At 40.5% G+C, this 15979-nt stretch overlaps 1 protein-coding gene across 5 annotated transcripts in view; it reads right to left on the reverse strand.

Moving 5' to 3' along the window:
- FAM13A (family with sequence similarity 13 member A) overlaps positions 1 to 15979 on the reverse strand; it is a 184612-nt gene that overhangs the window by 109769 nt on the left and 58864 nt on the right. The window lies entirely within an intron of this gene.

Here is a 15979-nt window from a genome sequence, read left to right on the forward strand (position 1 = left end):
GCCTGGAAGACACAATGCTGATTATCCAGTACTACAGTTTTTAGTGAGTCTATGAGAAAAGTACCATTCAACAATAAGAAAAACCCAGGATACTGCATCAAATAAATGAACAGCAGAACCTGACTCAAGATGTTCAGAGTGGATTGGGAAGGTGTGCAGATGAGTGAGTGCTGGCAATGGGGAGGAGCACCTATAGCACCAGCCATTTGTACATACCCTAGTTGTGTTCCAGTGGAGGAATGACAAAGTGACACAGTGTTCCCCCATCAGCCCACCAGGAGGACAGCATTGTCCAGAATGGTCCCACCTTGGCACAACAGCAGGAGCCCAATAGACAATGGTTCAGTGAACTCCCTTCACTCCACACACATCTATTTTCAGTGAGGATTTGTGGGTTTGTTGTTTACCAAACTGCAGTGTAGTGAGAATTTTTTCTGCACACAAACACATTGGTCTGTCACAGAGCCCAAAACCAGAGGCTCAGCGACTGATTTATTTTTACATTGGCACAGCAAACCCAACGCTGCCTGGATGATGTGGGAAAATCAGGTCACATCACTATCATTCCTCCTTTGGGGCATCAATACAGGAATGTACTCATGCAGCTGAAAACTCACTGATCAATACTGAGAGGGCCTGTCACATGGCAGGTCAGAAATCAAGACGTAAATGTCTAACCTTCACTTTCATTGTGTTGATCAACAGCCATAGCTATCCCACTTAAGATCTAACCTTCACTTAAGATCAAATCCTCACTGAAAACTGTGCATGAGCCTGTGACCGGGAAGTGCTAACATGAAAGCTTTATGTAAAAAGCAGTAACATTTGTCAAATCAGTATTTGTTCCAGCCTTCACTAACTACCTTGTCTTGGATAACAGTTCCCCACTTCCACTGTGGGGACTACTCTGCCTCATGAGAATACCTCACGTCTTACATGTCTTACTTCTTCATAGTGGGATGGTTAGGAAACGGGATGGGGGACTATACAGTGCAAGCTAACGGGGATGGGGTAAATGTCAAGCTTCCCTTCCCCAATCCCTCGCCCTTTGATTCTCTCTACATTCGCCAAGGTTATTTTGCACCCTGGATCAGACGCAGGCACACACAATTTGCATAGACGGTCATGTGACAATCAGGAGGATTCCTATTTCAAGCTTCTATAGCGGCAGTACTGCCCTTCCATGGCTGCCCTTGTGATGTCAACACTAGCATCCTCTGCTTCCTCGTGGTGGGGTTAATTGGTCTGTCACTCCTAGCCTAAACTCCTACCAGTGGCTGTCTCTGTCCCATCCCCATATCACTCTCTGCAAGGAGCCCCTACTTCCAGCTCATCAGAACTCGGGCTCTGTCGAGGTCAAGATTTGCTGCAATCCTAAATGTATCACTAATTCCCCATAAACAGAACAACACTACCACTACATGGCAAGGTTGTGCAGCTAACTGTACTCCTTGAGCTGACCTCTGGAAACAGCGGAGTTTCTGATTTTTGCTTAAGACCACTTGCTTTTGATTTGGGAGATCCTTTACAAAAAACATTCTATAAGTTCACCACCACATCCACAAAAGTGTTAACCTCCCTCTGCTTGTTACCAGCCTCTTGCATTCCCAGCCACCAGCACACAGCAATCCTGCTAAAATTATGAGTTGTTGCAGATTGCTCTGGCAAAAAGTATTGCCATCTGGCATGATGTTAACTGTATCAAATGGGGACTGTCTCCTGCTGGAATGATAACTGGTGTGTAAGCCTCACACTGAGCTGAGCCACAGAACAGAAATCTTTCCAAATGAGTCAACAACATAACGCTGTTTGATGTAAAGAGCTATAGATAAATCCAAGGACAGCCCAGACAGCAAGGTTTGTTTAGGGAAAAGTGAAACGTCTCACATCTGTCTGCTGATAACCTTTTAATTGATGAAGCTGAACCTCAAGTGACACGTGGCAAAGATCACAGCGTGCCAGATCCTCTGTGCAAAGACTGTGCTACAACTGCCATTAGCTATGCCAAAGAGACAGCAAAAAGGGGAGCAATGGCTGCTTCTCACAGACAGAAACATTAGGGAAGGAGGCTTTCATGGAGGAGAGCACAGGCTGCAGCATATTAAGAGGTGGGCCTGTGCATGTATGGGTATGTCTATCCAGCAGCAGGGAAGGTGCTTCCCAAAACAGGTAGATGAGCCATGCTAGCACTGTGACTACATGGCCTGGGCAGTGGCTCAGGCTAGCTGGGATTGTACTTGGGTGGCTAACTCAAGCCACCGCCCGCACTGCCATGGACACCCTGCAATTTTTAGCATCCTAGCTCAAGCAGAGGTAGGGCATGTCTGTCTACATACATTTTACACTATTTATTATTTAAGACAGTGGTTTTCAACCTGTGGTTGGCGGATGTCTAAGGCGTCCACAAAAGGGTGTTGCTACCATGGAACAGTGGTTTTCAGCCTGTGGTCCGCAGACCTACGGGGATCTGCAGGCTACATCCAAGATTTCCAAAGGGGTCCGCACCGCCATTCAAAATTTTTAGGGGGTCCACAAATGAAAAATGGTTGAAAACCACTGATTTAAGACAATTAAAAAATATTTTAAATCCAGAGATAGCTGTTTCATGACTTGAAATGCACATCAATTTTGTGCTGAATACACATAAAGGGAAGCAGGATGCCACTCTGGTTCAGGCGTGAGAGACTGTCCAACAATAGGAAAAACAAAGGGTCTCACAGTGAAATTAACATCAGGATCATTTAGAATTAATACAAGAGAATACCAGTTCATACTATCTGGACTCAACCTGAGGGGTTCACTGTCCCAACAAGGTCACAGAAGTCAGTAACTGTATCTGGACTTTAAAAGAAGCTGGGTACTTTTATGGGCAATATAAACATTTTGTATTGACGGATGTTAAAAGTAAGGATAATTAAATCTCTCCCATTAGGGCATAAACTGACCATTCAGGAAGGCATCCATTCTCACTCTCCACAACTGGCTAGGTTTATTATGGGTTTTTTCCCCCCATCTTCCAAGGAAACATCAGGCATTGGCCAAGTTCAGAGGTGAAGTAACAGACCTTACAAACTAAAGATCTGGTGCAGTATGGCAAATCCTAGCTTTCTGTATTCCTAAAAAGAAGGATGTGATGATCCTCAGAGATGCCCAGAGATGCACCTTACCACCACCTGCCCTTAGCATAAGGAAATCTTGTCTGTGCCTGCTGTGAGTCAGCTCCCTGAAACCACCAGCCTCCGGGCAACATAAATCCTACCTCCCAGGCCCCCCAAAAGCTTGTTCTCTCCGTATGGGTCAGCAATAGGCACACACCAACCCCCAAGTTCTCAGAGCATTCCCTGTAATATCCAGACCCTTATCTACTGACGCTATCACTTTGCTTAACATCACATCACTGAACTGTATTTATAGCAAAAATAAGGATAAGTTTATTATCAAAGAACACAGAGAGATTCAAGTGATAGTGAGTAAGAATATCAGAAATGAATGGTTACATATAAAACAAAATCATAACATACTTTCTGGAGACTAAACTTAACTAACAAGTTACCTCATTTTGAAAGAAGCTTATCTCACCCAAAGTTCTCTCCAGAGTTTTCAGCCAAGCCTGGCTGAGACCCCTCTTTCATGAAGCAAACTTAATGCACTTTTACTCCCTAGGCGAAGGAAGATAGGGTGCCTTCTTTGCCCTCCAAATATACTAGATCAAACCTTTGATGTGCACCACAAGGTCCCCTCCTCACCCCACTGTTTACTTCCTCCTGTTACTTTTATCTTTTTGAAGAAGTTTTCACAATCCTTCATTAGCATTCAGTTCAGACTGGTCAGAGCAGACCCATCGTGAACTTTACAACACTTAACATATAAGCAGACAGATAGATAAACATTTTTTATCTGACAGAAAACCTGATTCTCACCTTTTCTGGAGATCAGTCCCTAGACACAGACTTTAAGAACATAATTTTCAGTGTGTGTAAGGAGTTACTTACACACCGTCCGTACACGTGTTTCACAATGATACTGATGACCAGTGAGACATTGGCTTTTATTGAGACCATGTAAGACATTCTTTTGCTGAATTAGAATGTACACACCAGAACCAGCAGATCTCTAACTCCTATGCACCCTCTCTGTGCTCCTTGCCAGTTGGCACTAAGAGGTTCCTGGGTCACAAGGGATTACAAGTATTCCATGAGTGAGACAATGAAGATAGCTAGTTCTGTCTGCATTGGCATGCAGTGAAGATGCAGATCCAAATACAGATCACTCGTCTTCGCTAAAGACCTTCACTCATCCTCTGAGGGACAAAAAAAGATACTCTCCAGTATCTCAAGTTACACATACCTAGATTTTATTATATATATATATATATATATATATATATATATATATATATATATATATATATATATATATATATATATATAGTTAGGACAACTTAATAATTACATAAATTTAAACAAAGATGAAGTCACAATAAGGCATTCAGAATAAAGCAGAAATAGCATTGGCTGCTTATAGTTTAAAATAGCACACACAAAAATATATCTTCAGTTAGTATTTCATTAAAACCGCACTCTTCTGGTTGCAAAATCAACTACATTCAAAACAGCCCCACCTCACAGGAATTCATGACAGCAATAGATTTCACTGGAGAATGGAGCAGAGTTATGAGTACACTGCATCTGGAGAGCCCCACCCCTGCCATCCCAGGAGGAGGAACTAAATTTGGGATTTTAAATCCGGGGATTAATTTTAAAATAAATAAATACATAAATGGCCCCCGCACACACACACTTGTTGCCATCCCCTCTATACTATTTGTATCTACCAATTCAAGGCCAGATTCATTCCACAACAGAAGAGACTTCAAAACCTCCCAGTATGTGGAAGCAAGTGCCTACCTCGATTCTGCATGTCTACCAGGCTTCATCTCCATCTCTCTCAATATGGGCTGTTATAAGTGTTACTCATTCCCCATGGTTCCTCATTAACCAAATAAATGAAAACTGTAATGGCATTTTTTCCCAAAACAGCTATAGCACCAATTCAGCAAGGTCCTTAAGTACATGACTAGCTTTAAGCACATGAACAGCCTTATTGACTTCAGTGGGACTACTCATGTGCTTAAAGTTAGGCATGTGCTTAAACACCCTGCTGAACTGGGGCCAAAATCCTGAGAAAATTTAAGATAATAACTTGACCAATCATTTAAAATACTTTAGACATTACATTAAAAGTATACACACCGAGCATGTTTGAAGGGGTTTAATATACAAATCAAATTTTCAAATGGAAAACACAACACCAGGAGGGTCTGAAGAAAGTGAGACAAAGTTTAGCAGTATGACACTTCTTACCAAGATTTATGCATGCTGTCAGAAAGGCTAGAATAGGCAACAAAAGCTGCTGAACACAGCAGATTCAGTCTTTAATTCTCACACTCACTCAAACCCAAAGCACGAACTCTTCCTTTCCAAACTGCCACAGTGATGTCACAAAATTCCTCAGACGGTCATCACATTCTATGCTGCTGTTACCACATCCACCCGTCTACCCCAGATTTTGACCTCCGTTACACAGTTGAAACTTGACTTCATCAAGACTTACACCAGAGTAACAAAGATTAAAAACTTTACTTCTCTTACTCAGGGCCTTGGTATTGTCTGCTGCTGGCAGCTTCCAAAGAAACACCTCTGAGCCGTTTTGGCTGACAATAATGTCTTTAAAAAAATCTAAATAAATACCAGGGAAAGGAAGGGTTAAATACGGCTTATTACTCAAAATAAGAAGAGACCATATGTGTGAAGGATTCATCTGATACCAAAAATCTTAACTGAATCAAAAAAATTTTCATTTATGATATAGATCAAATGATTACTGTACCTGTATGTTTAAATAATAGATCACTAAACCATTTACTCTGTGCAACTGGCCTTTTCAAACACCAAAGGTTTTGATTCAGTGCTGTATTAAAAGGTAAGAAGCTTTAAGGCTCAACCTGGCACTGATATTTTAAAGAAGTTTCTCCACCACAATCTTATGGAGGACAAAGTATATTGGGATTCATGGGGTTGGATATTACTTTGGGGCCTGATTCTCCTAAGCACATGCCTGTCTTTAAGTACGTGATTCCCTTCCCGCCGAAGTTAACATGATCACTCAAACTTAAGCACACATTTAAAACATTGCTGGACTGGAGCATTAGCCTCTTAATTCCAGAGAGGAGATGCTAGAAGATACTAATTACTGAGGATAAATCTGTGTCATAGTTATTGGAATATATAGCACAATATTTCAGTAGTGGATGGGGTTCTGCCAGGATGATTTCCAAGCAACAGTTCCTTCATTCAAGAAATTTTGGTTCTAGTTGAAACCTCTCCATTTTATTTAAAAGGCAAATCTACTCTGGAAAATAACTACATACACTGGATAGAGGGCATTATGGGGTTCCCTATTTACTACTCCTCAGTGACTCAGACATCAAAGTGTACTCCATTTATAAGGAAAAAGGTTTTTTCCCCCTACTCACCTAATCCTGCAATTCCTCCTGTTCAGGCAAGGTGCTTTTTTTCTTGTTTATGAATCACCATTGATAACAAGATGCTGTAAGTTAAATTCTATCTTCAGTTATACCTGTCCAATCCCATTGGTTTCAAACAGCCACAAATTATTTGTATCCTGGTTTGTATATCAACAACAAATGACTTAACTAAATTGTAATTACAGTGCCAAAATTTGCCTTCACTTATAGCTATCCAACCCAGTCAGTGGATTGAACTGGTATCGCTCAAGGTATAATTTAGCACTGTAATTGCAATTTACTTAACAATTCTCTTGTTGATATGCAAACCTTCACTGTCTCTCAGTTGTGTTGGCTCTAGGGTGACCAGAGAGCAAATGTGAAAAATTGGGAAAGGGGGTGGGAGGGAATAGCCCTGAATACTGGGACTGTTCCTATAATCAGCTCATCTGGTCACCTTAGCTGGCTCTGAAGGGCTAACTCAAGCGAAGAGCAGTAAATTTAGTTACCCAGGTAAACAGACATGATTCTTAACACAGACAGGGAGTAGATCTATTGAGAAAAATGATGCCATTTTTCTATGGGCACTTTTCTGATATTAATCACTTCATAAAAAGGCTTTTGAGATTTAACTTCTGAGGAATCAAATGGAGGAATTTTGTTTTGGGGAGGAGGGAAAAATCAATACTGGAAGATTTCTTCTGTTCTAGAGACATGAGACCAGTTTGGGAAACAGCTTTCTGCATGGCTTTATCAGAGCTATTAAAACGATGACTGCATGCTGAGCATATCTGAACTTATTTATTCACTGCTCTTGGTAACAGCAAGGTCAAAAAGAAGATGCTAAAAAGAGTAGAGCGCAGCTGTTCTCATCTTTAATAAAAAGAGGCAACCCATGTCCCAGGCTACTTGGATCAAGAGAGAGCATTGCATACTTACACTCATTATCGATATAACTCAAGTGTCTGTATTAAGAATAAGGGCAGCTTTGAACAGCTTTTGCACAGTTCCACAGTTTGCCATCCCTGGAGCGTTAGTTACATTTAAAAGTGAGAGAGAGAAAGAGAGAGAGAGAGAGAGAGAGAGAGAGAGTGTGTGTGTGGGGGGCAGCGAGGTTTAGGGGGAAGGTTTAACCATATGGTTGCTGCTTCCTGATGGAGCAACACTTACTCCAGTTCCTTGTGCCTCCATACTTGTTTACGTAAGTAGCCACTGTCCTGATTTGAACTGTTCCTTGTTTGACTCAGCAGTGCTGGTGCTAGGCTACATGACACTTTCGATGTACAAGCTGATGATGATAAGACTCCAATCCTGACCCCTCACTTTTTTTAGTAAACCAAATCCTTTCTACAAACCCCTATCACATAGCCTATCAAATCACACAAGCTTCCAGTGACAGAAGACCTCTTGCTAGAAATAAGTTGTTGTATAGTATATAGGAAGGATTAATCTGATACCAAGAACTTTAACTGCATTAGGAAAATGGTTATTTATGATAATATATGGCAAGTAATTACAGTATTTTTTTAAACACCTCTCTCCCATTTGCTCTGTGCAGCTAGTGTTTTCAAGTATCAAAGCTTTTGCTTTGTCATATCAAAAGTGACAAAGCTCTATGGCTTCTAAGTTCTAAGCTCCAAGTATTGACAGAACAATGAAGCTGAAGAACTAATTTTAGAAGCATTTCTGACAGGATGGATTGAATACATGACTTTCCAAATCTCTCTCACTAATAGTAAAGACTATATATAACTGAACCCCCGCATCCACATTGTTCTAAAAACCAACATATGTAACAAGTCAAAGAATAAGAAGACTATCTTAGAACCTGGGATACTCCCACATGGTGAACAAATAACTCAATATAGGGGCAACTGGCTTGTGAAATTCTCTGGTGTGTGTTCTAAAGTGGAACTGGAGCTCTGAAGTCGAATTTTGTCTACTTTAGCTTCACATTTCGCTACTGACAGGGGTGCTCTGAATAGGCAGTAGATGTGCTCTGCTATTATGCAGGTCAGACTGGACAATATAACGGTCTCTTCTGGCCTTGAAAAAAAAAAATCTATTGAGTAGTTTTGCCAAAATGCCAACAATATCCAACATATTTGGAGCTCAGTCCAGAAGATGATGTGTGCTTAGAATGCTCATTGATTGCCATGCGAGTTCTGCCTGCAATCTGTGGCAGATACAGGATCTGGCCCCTGTTGAAAGAGATGCGGGGCAGACCTTGCCTGGAGGATGAACATGCAGGGGATTTTCTGTGTGAAGGTGTCCCCCTCTGCTCACGGAACAGGGGGCTCAATCTACAGGGCTCTCTCGGAGTCCATGAACTGTGAGTGGGCAGGTAGGAATGGTCTGCAGCAGGAGAACACATACACGCTGCCCACTGGACCCATGTAATAGAAGAAGAATGTGAATACAGTTCTCTGCACTGGGGAACCCCCAAAGAGGGGGTTCCGGAGGAAGGTGTGTGCTGGCAGCATGGGAACAAAGGACAGATTATCCAGTCTTTGCACACATAGTCCTGTGCCCCACCTAAATTTCATGGACTGGATGTTCTTTCCTTTTGAAGGGAGAGAGGGGGGTAAACTCTACAAACAAAGGGAACTGCATTGACCATCCTATCCTCTAGGCATGTATTTCCAAATGGAGTCAGAAATATTCTTTATCCATCAGTAATGGGGATTCCAGCTTGTCAGTGCATCTTTTCTGCCCAATTGTCTGTTAATTTTTTTAGGCAAGTTGAGATGCATTTAGTTTAATGAGTAAAGCTGATTGGTTTGTTTGTAAACACAAAATGATTTTTCTTGGATTCTAGAAAAGGATTGGCCCCTATCTTCAAATGGATGAGATCCTTGCAAGCACAGGAGACCTTTAAGTGCTCACTGCAAGCAATTTTCAACAATGCACAAACTATGACTTGTAGGGAAGGGGCATGAGCGATACGGAGGGGCTATGTTTGTTTCCTTTAGACCTATTCTCAAATAACTGCTTTGGAGAGTTTTATTAGATTTAATCTAAAATAAGAAACCCTAATCATTAAACACATCCACCCCAGATGTACATGTCATTTTCCACTGCCTTGCACACAATGATTTTCACACCTGTGCAGAGCACTGATATCAGAATGGTTGTGTTTCATGTGCTCTGTGTTCAGTTCATACATGCTGTAAACACAACCACCAAGTGCAAAGGAGTGAATCCAGCCTTATGTGCCGATAATTATTTAGCTATAAACCCTTCTTCTCTCTCTCCAACATTTCTGTTTTGCATGCAGACATGGGTAAAAAAAAATATATATGACAAATTTCTTGTGTTTGCATGAATCTGGCAGGATGAAATTTTGGTGCTATAGCATGTAACTGATGTTTGGAATGGTGCCTGCCTGCATGTTGGTGGCTACATTTTAGACAGATTTTTAAAAGGCAGTACACAGTCTAGATTTCAATGTTTCAGTATCTCAAATTACTAAATTAAGTTTTGCTGTCAGCCCTTCGATGACTCTCTTACTTATTTTTAAACATACACAAAGCAAAACTAGTAGAGAAGCACCCCAAGATTTATGCAGAATAATATAATCCTGGCTAATCATCATTTTAAGAAAGCGAGCAGAGAAAGGAGGCAGACAGGGAGGAAATGGGGGATTTGCATATTTTGGAATGAACTGTCACTCTGTACTCTGTTTTTGCAAAACTTTAGAAATGTGTTTGCTGTACTGCTGACCAATACAAATATGGTCCCTTGCCACAGTCAATATTAGACACATACAGGTTAACGTTAGTTGTTCCCCTTGCTAATTCTGAAGTGTTATCCAATATAAATGAAATGCAATTTTATATTAAAATGCATCTGTGTACAATCTGCTGTTCAGTATCCATGATGAATCATTTACTAGTATACTATCAAATGATAGCTTGTTTTCACGCTCTTTCTGTTTTCCATCTCAGTTCAGCATAATCAAAGCAATTACTGTACTACTTCATTCCTGCAATAACAGAGTCTTACATGTTCATGTTTGTTGTGTTCTAGTCTATAGTGGGTCTGATTCTCCTCTCACTTAACTCCCAGTTTTAAATTCTCTTCAGGGGCATTACTTCTAGCTTCCACCAGTGCTAGTGAAAAAAAGAATTTTGTCCGATGTGAGTAGATGAGTCACTTCTCTTATGAGTCACTTGTCTGCCATTACTCCTACTTAAAATTAGAGGTGTACTAATACTAAAAGTATAATGTCATAAAAATTGGAGATGGAGAAGATCGATGAGATCACCCTGCTCATCCTGTGTCACTACAAAATTGTTCTCCACCATGTATTTTTCAGTGCTTTGTCCAGTCTAGTTCTAAATGTTCCAAAAGATGGAAGCTTCTCCCTTGTCCCATGGCGTATTTTTATACAGTCGCACTATTAGGGAGATTTTCCTAATAGTCATCCTAGATTCATTAATTTAATTCTGTAATTATATGTGTATCACTTTACATAAAATCTCTCCACATGAGAAACAGGAGGGAGGTTGCAAAAGGGATGTCTCATAATGGAGCTCTTTCCACTGTGGATCCTTGATAGTATGGAACAAAAATCTGTGTTTGATTACTGGCTCTTGATTCAGAGGGCTACAACAAACAGTAACAGCTGTGACACAGCAAATGTGTTTCTGTTGCTGTTTTACTGGTTTGTTTGGGAAGGATCAGATACTACTCAATGTATGTAATGGTAGCAGATTTGAACCCAGGGTAATTATTTCAGTGCTTTAGATTCTTCCCTTTTTTAAAATTGAGCTGTTAATGTAGGGTATGGAACAGGAGAAAAATAGGGTGTTGCTATAACCTATTCACTTTTCTTGAAGGACCTGCCTATGTCTCTTGATTTATTGTGCAGCATAGGACAAGGCCAATGATGTCAGTTAGGCACCGCAAATACTTTTATTAGTCTGTAATTCTTTGTGGTGATGGTATGTTGAACAACACCATAAATGGAGAAAGACAAGTTTCCCAGCGATGTAGTCTAGCCTTTCAAACCTACATACATGGACTTCAGCGAAGCAGCTTTGTTCTGTTGCACATTTTCTTCTTTTACTACTGCAAAAAATCTTATGGCAAACATTTCCGTATTTATAGCAAAAACACTCTGCTAAAAGGAAGTATGGAAGAATATGACTGGCATGTTGCTTACTTACGTCTCAAGCCTACCTTGTGGTGGTCATATTACCCCACCCCTTTTTTTTTCTTTTTTTTTTTAAAACAGTGAGGCTGATATTTTCAGACAGTCTCTGCTTGAAGATTCCTTTACTGTAATTAGTACATTTGTTTTCAGAAAAACTCAAAATAGCTAATAATCAGCATCCATTGTGACTATTTTAGATTATTATTATTATTTCTGGTGGATGCAAGTGCTAATGTAGGTCATACAGGTAGCAAAGGCAACTCATTAGGCCAAAATGCTTCCAGAAAATCTGCTCAGTAACAGGATGAGAAGAGAAGTCCTACATCATGGTTTGCTGAACTGTCTAGTTTTTCCTACGGCCCTCCTCTGCATGCCACTTTTGCAATGATCTGCACTCCTTATCCACACGAAACACTATTCAAATCAATGGGAGCTGAAAGAACCAAATAAATGAACAACAGGAGTTTTGTCTGAGTAAGAAGTGACAGATTGTTCCTATTTTTAATACGGCCCAATCATTTGTTTGTTGAAGTCAGCAGCAAAATTCTTATTGGTTTCAACGACTGCTAACAAGTCCATCTTTTTAAAATCAGAAATAAGGGCATAAAATTCAAAACGTGATACCTGAAGGCCTGAAAATTTTCAAAATATTTGTGTTCATATACAGACTCAAAGAAAAAATGTATTAGATAGATATCTTGCTACTGCCAATTTTGCTTTTACCTTTTAACTAGCCAATATCACAGTCAGTCTGTCTGATGTTATTCTTTATATCCCTCATTGCTGTTTTGTTAATGGGTTCTTTTGTTTTTCAGTCCTCAGGGCTTAAAAAGAGGTAAACAGGCTAGCTAGAGAAGGGGTTAAATTAATAGCAAAAGAGGAGGGTAAAAAGAAGGAAGATATTAGTGCTCAGTTAGCATAAAATCGAGATGTTGAGAACAAAATTAATCAAGGAACCAAAGGACATCAAGAGAAGAAATTCTTGATTTGCCTATAAACCAACGCTAGGAGCTTGGGTAACAAACAAGAGCAACTGGAATTGCTCATTTAGGAGCATAAATTCACTCTAGTTGGTATTACTGAAACCTAGTGGGATGATTCATACCACTGGAAGATTAAAAGTTGAGACTGTAACCTATTTAGGAAGTCTAGAGTGGGCAAAAGGGGAAAGAGCATGGCACTCTATGTCAAAACTGGCATGACCTATTTCCGACTCACTGGTAACTCAGAAGAAAATTATCTTCAATCAAGATCCTGAAGATATAGCATAAGATGGGGTACTAGTTGGTGTCTGCTACAGACCACCAAATCATATTAGGGAACAGGATGACAGCTTCATTACGCACCTATCTACAATGCGTAGGGGGAAATAACTGTGTGATCATGGGGGACTTCAATCTGAGTGACGTGCTGGAGGTCTCATGCTGCCAATACTAAAACATCCTTGGAATTTCTAAACATTATAGATAACAATTTCCTAACTCAACAAGTGTTGACGCCAACACAAAGAATTCTATATTAGACCTTGTCCTAAACAGATAAAAAAGAACTGACCACAGAACTAAAATCTGATGGTAGCTTAGGTACAAGTGATCATGACTTGATCACATTTATAACGTGCAAGTAGAATAAAGTCCAGACCAGTGATTTCAATACTTGGTGCCCAGTTCATGGCTTGGGCTCCAAGGCACTATAGTAATACAAATAATAAACAACAACAACAACAGAAACAACACTTAGTGCCCTGAAGAGCTCACAGTCTAAGCAGACAAGCCAGACAAAGAGTGGGAGTAGAAAGAGAGAAAATGATTTATCCAGGGTCACACAGCGGGTCAGTGACAAAGCCAAGAAGAGAATCTAGTTCTCCCGAATCCCAAGCCAGTGCCCTAACCTAGACCCTGCTAACTTATATTTCCTCAAGCAATAAGTTCCTTCTCCCTACCACCAAAAACATCTTGCTGGCCAAGAATCTCTTTCTCATGCTCCAAAGTTCCTCATGAGATCCGTAAGTGACTCTAAATGCGGTTTCTGCTTTTTCCATGTATCAGAGAGCTCACTTGGTTATTACTGTAAACCAATTAATTACAGAGATCTGACTAGAAAACATTACACTACTTCCAGAATACGTTTTGTCCTACTTATTTTGAAGGTGAATAATCCCTTAAAGTGAAATTGAGTTGACACTGCTAAACACAGTTAGGAAGGAGGAAGAGAGATTAGCCTAGGGCATTCCTGGAAGTGACAATGGAGCAACATATATAGGGAAGCATGGTCAGGGAAAAAGGGGAATACCGTGCAGGGCATGCAGTCTTACCCAGCGATCCACAGCTAGGCCAAGGAGTTGCAAAGCAGGGGCCAGTGGGGTGGGAGCAATTTAGGAGGTCATATAGGGAGGTGAGATGGGAATACTGCTGCAGAGGATGCCATGTACGAGAAAGCATTTGCCTCCCTAGGGAGGCAGGCAAAGCGGAGACCCTCAGTTAGCAAACTAAGGGGGCTCCTTGTCAGTTCCGATCGTTGTTAGCTCTGATCACTGCCAAGGATAACAGCTTGAAAGTGCACCAGTTGTGCCATTCTGTTGTGTCCAGACAGGCACAGATTTCACTGAGTCTGCACCAGTTTAGGCTATCCCAGTTCTTACCAATATAGTTTTTTAGTACAGTATACTGATTGCTGCCTTTCCAGCAAATTGAGTGTGATCCTTTTGCATGTGGTCACAAGGGCCTCTTCAGGTGATTGAGGGGGGAGCAATCAGAATAATTTCTCTAATGTAGACATTGCCTAAAGCTGGCAGTGCTCAGAAAGTAGGATGTGGCTCAGAGTCATCTAGCAATGACTTAATCTTCAATAAGTGCTTTAAAATTATGGGGCAAATGCTTTCTCACCAGCCCCAGTGGCCAGGCTAGGAGTTTTGCAGCAGCCCAGAGAATCCTGCTTCAGGCTGCAGAGCAGGCTTCACACCCCTTTACACTGACCTCCTAGAGCTGGCATTACAATGGATTCTCTGGTTCCACTGCTCAACTGGTCCTCCCATGGCCTGCTCCTGAGGTGCTAATGCCTAGGGACCCCTCATGGAACTGAGCTTTCTTCATGGATCATGCACCCACTAGGTTTCTCTGCCACACACATCAGCAAAGACTGAATCAACGCCAAGATAGCTAGAAAAAACTGCTCCTGATGGCCTGGAGATGGGTCTGAGATGCCCAGAGATGAAAAGGCATGTTAATATTTGTGTTGGTTCTGCATGATAATTGTAAAGAGCAATGACAAAAAAAAAAAAAAAAAGTCTTTGAATAGTGCAGCCATGCAGTGTTTATTTTATTTTATTTTTTTGACAGTACGGCCTGCATCGGTTCCTTTTTAGGCTGCTCAGCAGGAATAGTTCATATTACATATTTGTATCTTGCATTGTTGTCCTTTTACGATATGAAGCTCAAACTGGACAGGATATTGCATTTGTTTTTGCTCTTTTAAAAAAAATGCTGAACAAGTACAAACAGCCTGCTGGGCATCAACCTTTAATATAGTGTAACCTCAGAGTTATAAAGCTTCTCCAAAAAAGAGCAGAGTTATAAATTAAAAATTGACAGATCTTTTGTATCTGTAGCATACCACTGCCTTGTATTGCAGTAGCTTGGATGCATTAAGTTTATGTTAAATTTGAGGTTTTAAAACTAAGCTCTTTTTAGGTATTAATAGATACCAAAATATGTTGGATCCTTCTGTCAACATTTCAAATGTCACTTGCTCCTGATTCCAAAACAGCTGGGTCAGTTTCCTTGGAACTTGGAAAAAATAAATAAATACATCTCCTTTGGCTGAGTCTTAGCATGGCAGTTTGAGAGCCCAAAAGGAGGTTATTTACTGAAATTAACACAGCGAGGAAGAGAGGGGCTGGGAATGAGACCCTGGCAAAGCTGATTATAAACCCTGTCTTATTATCGTCATAGTATTTAGCAAAGAATGTTAATCTGCACCAATAAAACAAAACAAACTGTATACCTGTGTTTACCAACTCTTTTTCCCTATTGCCATTCATCTAACCACAACCAATGCATTTATGATATTGCAATGCAGAACAGTGATGATATTTTTAAAATATCCACATACGTGTTGAATAATTATTCTCTGAGTATTATTTGACCATCCATCATGACTCTTTGGGTTTCTAATGAAAACTTAGATTAGCACTGACATTTGCAGACAATCTCCCAAATTGTTAATAACTGGGTTCTCCAGTCGGAGCTGCTCACATAGAATCAGTCAGTAAGCAAACAAATCTTTAACACCACTTA

The sequence above is a fragment of the Emydura macquarii genome, unplaced genomic scaffold, assembly GCF_026122565.2.
Source record: "Emydura macquarii macquarii isolate MOO-44397 ecotype Brisbane River unplaced genomic scaffold, CSIRO-AGI_Emac_v2 contig_1790, whole genome shotgun sequence".
In the NCBI taxonomy this organism is placed as follows: Eukaryota; Metazoa; Chordata; order Testudines; family Chelidae; genus Emydura; species Emydura macquarii.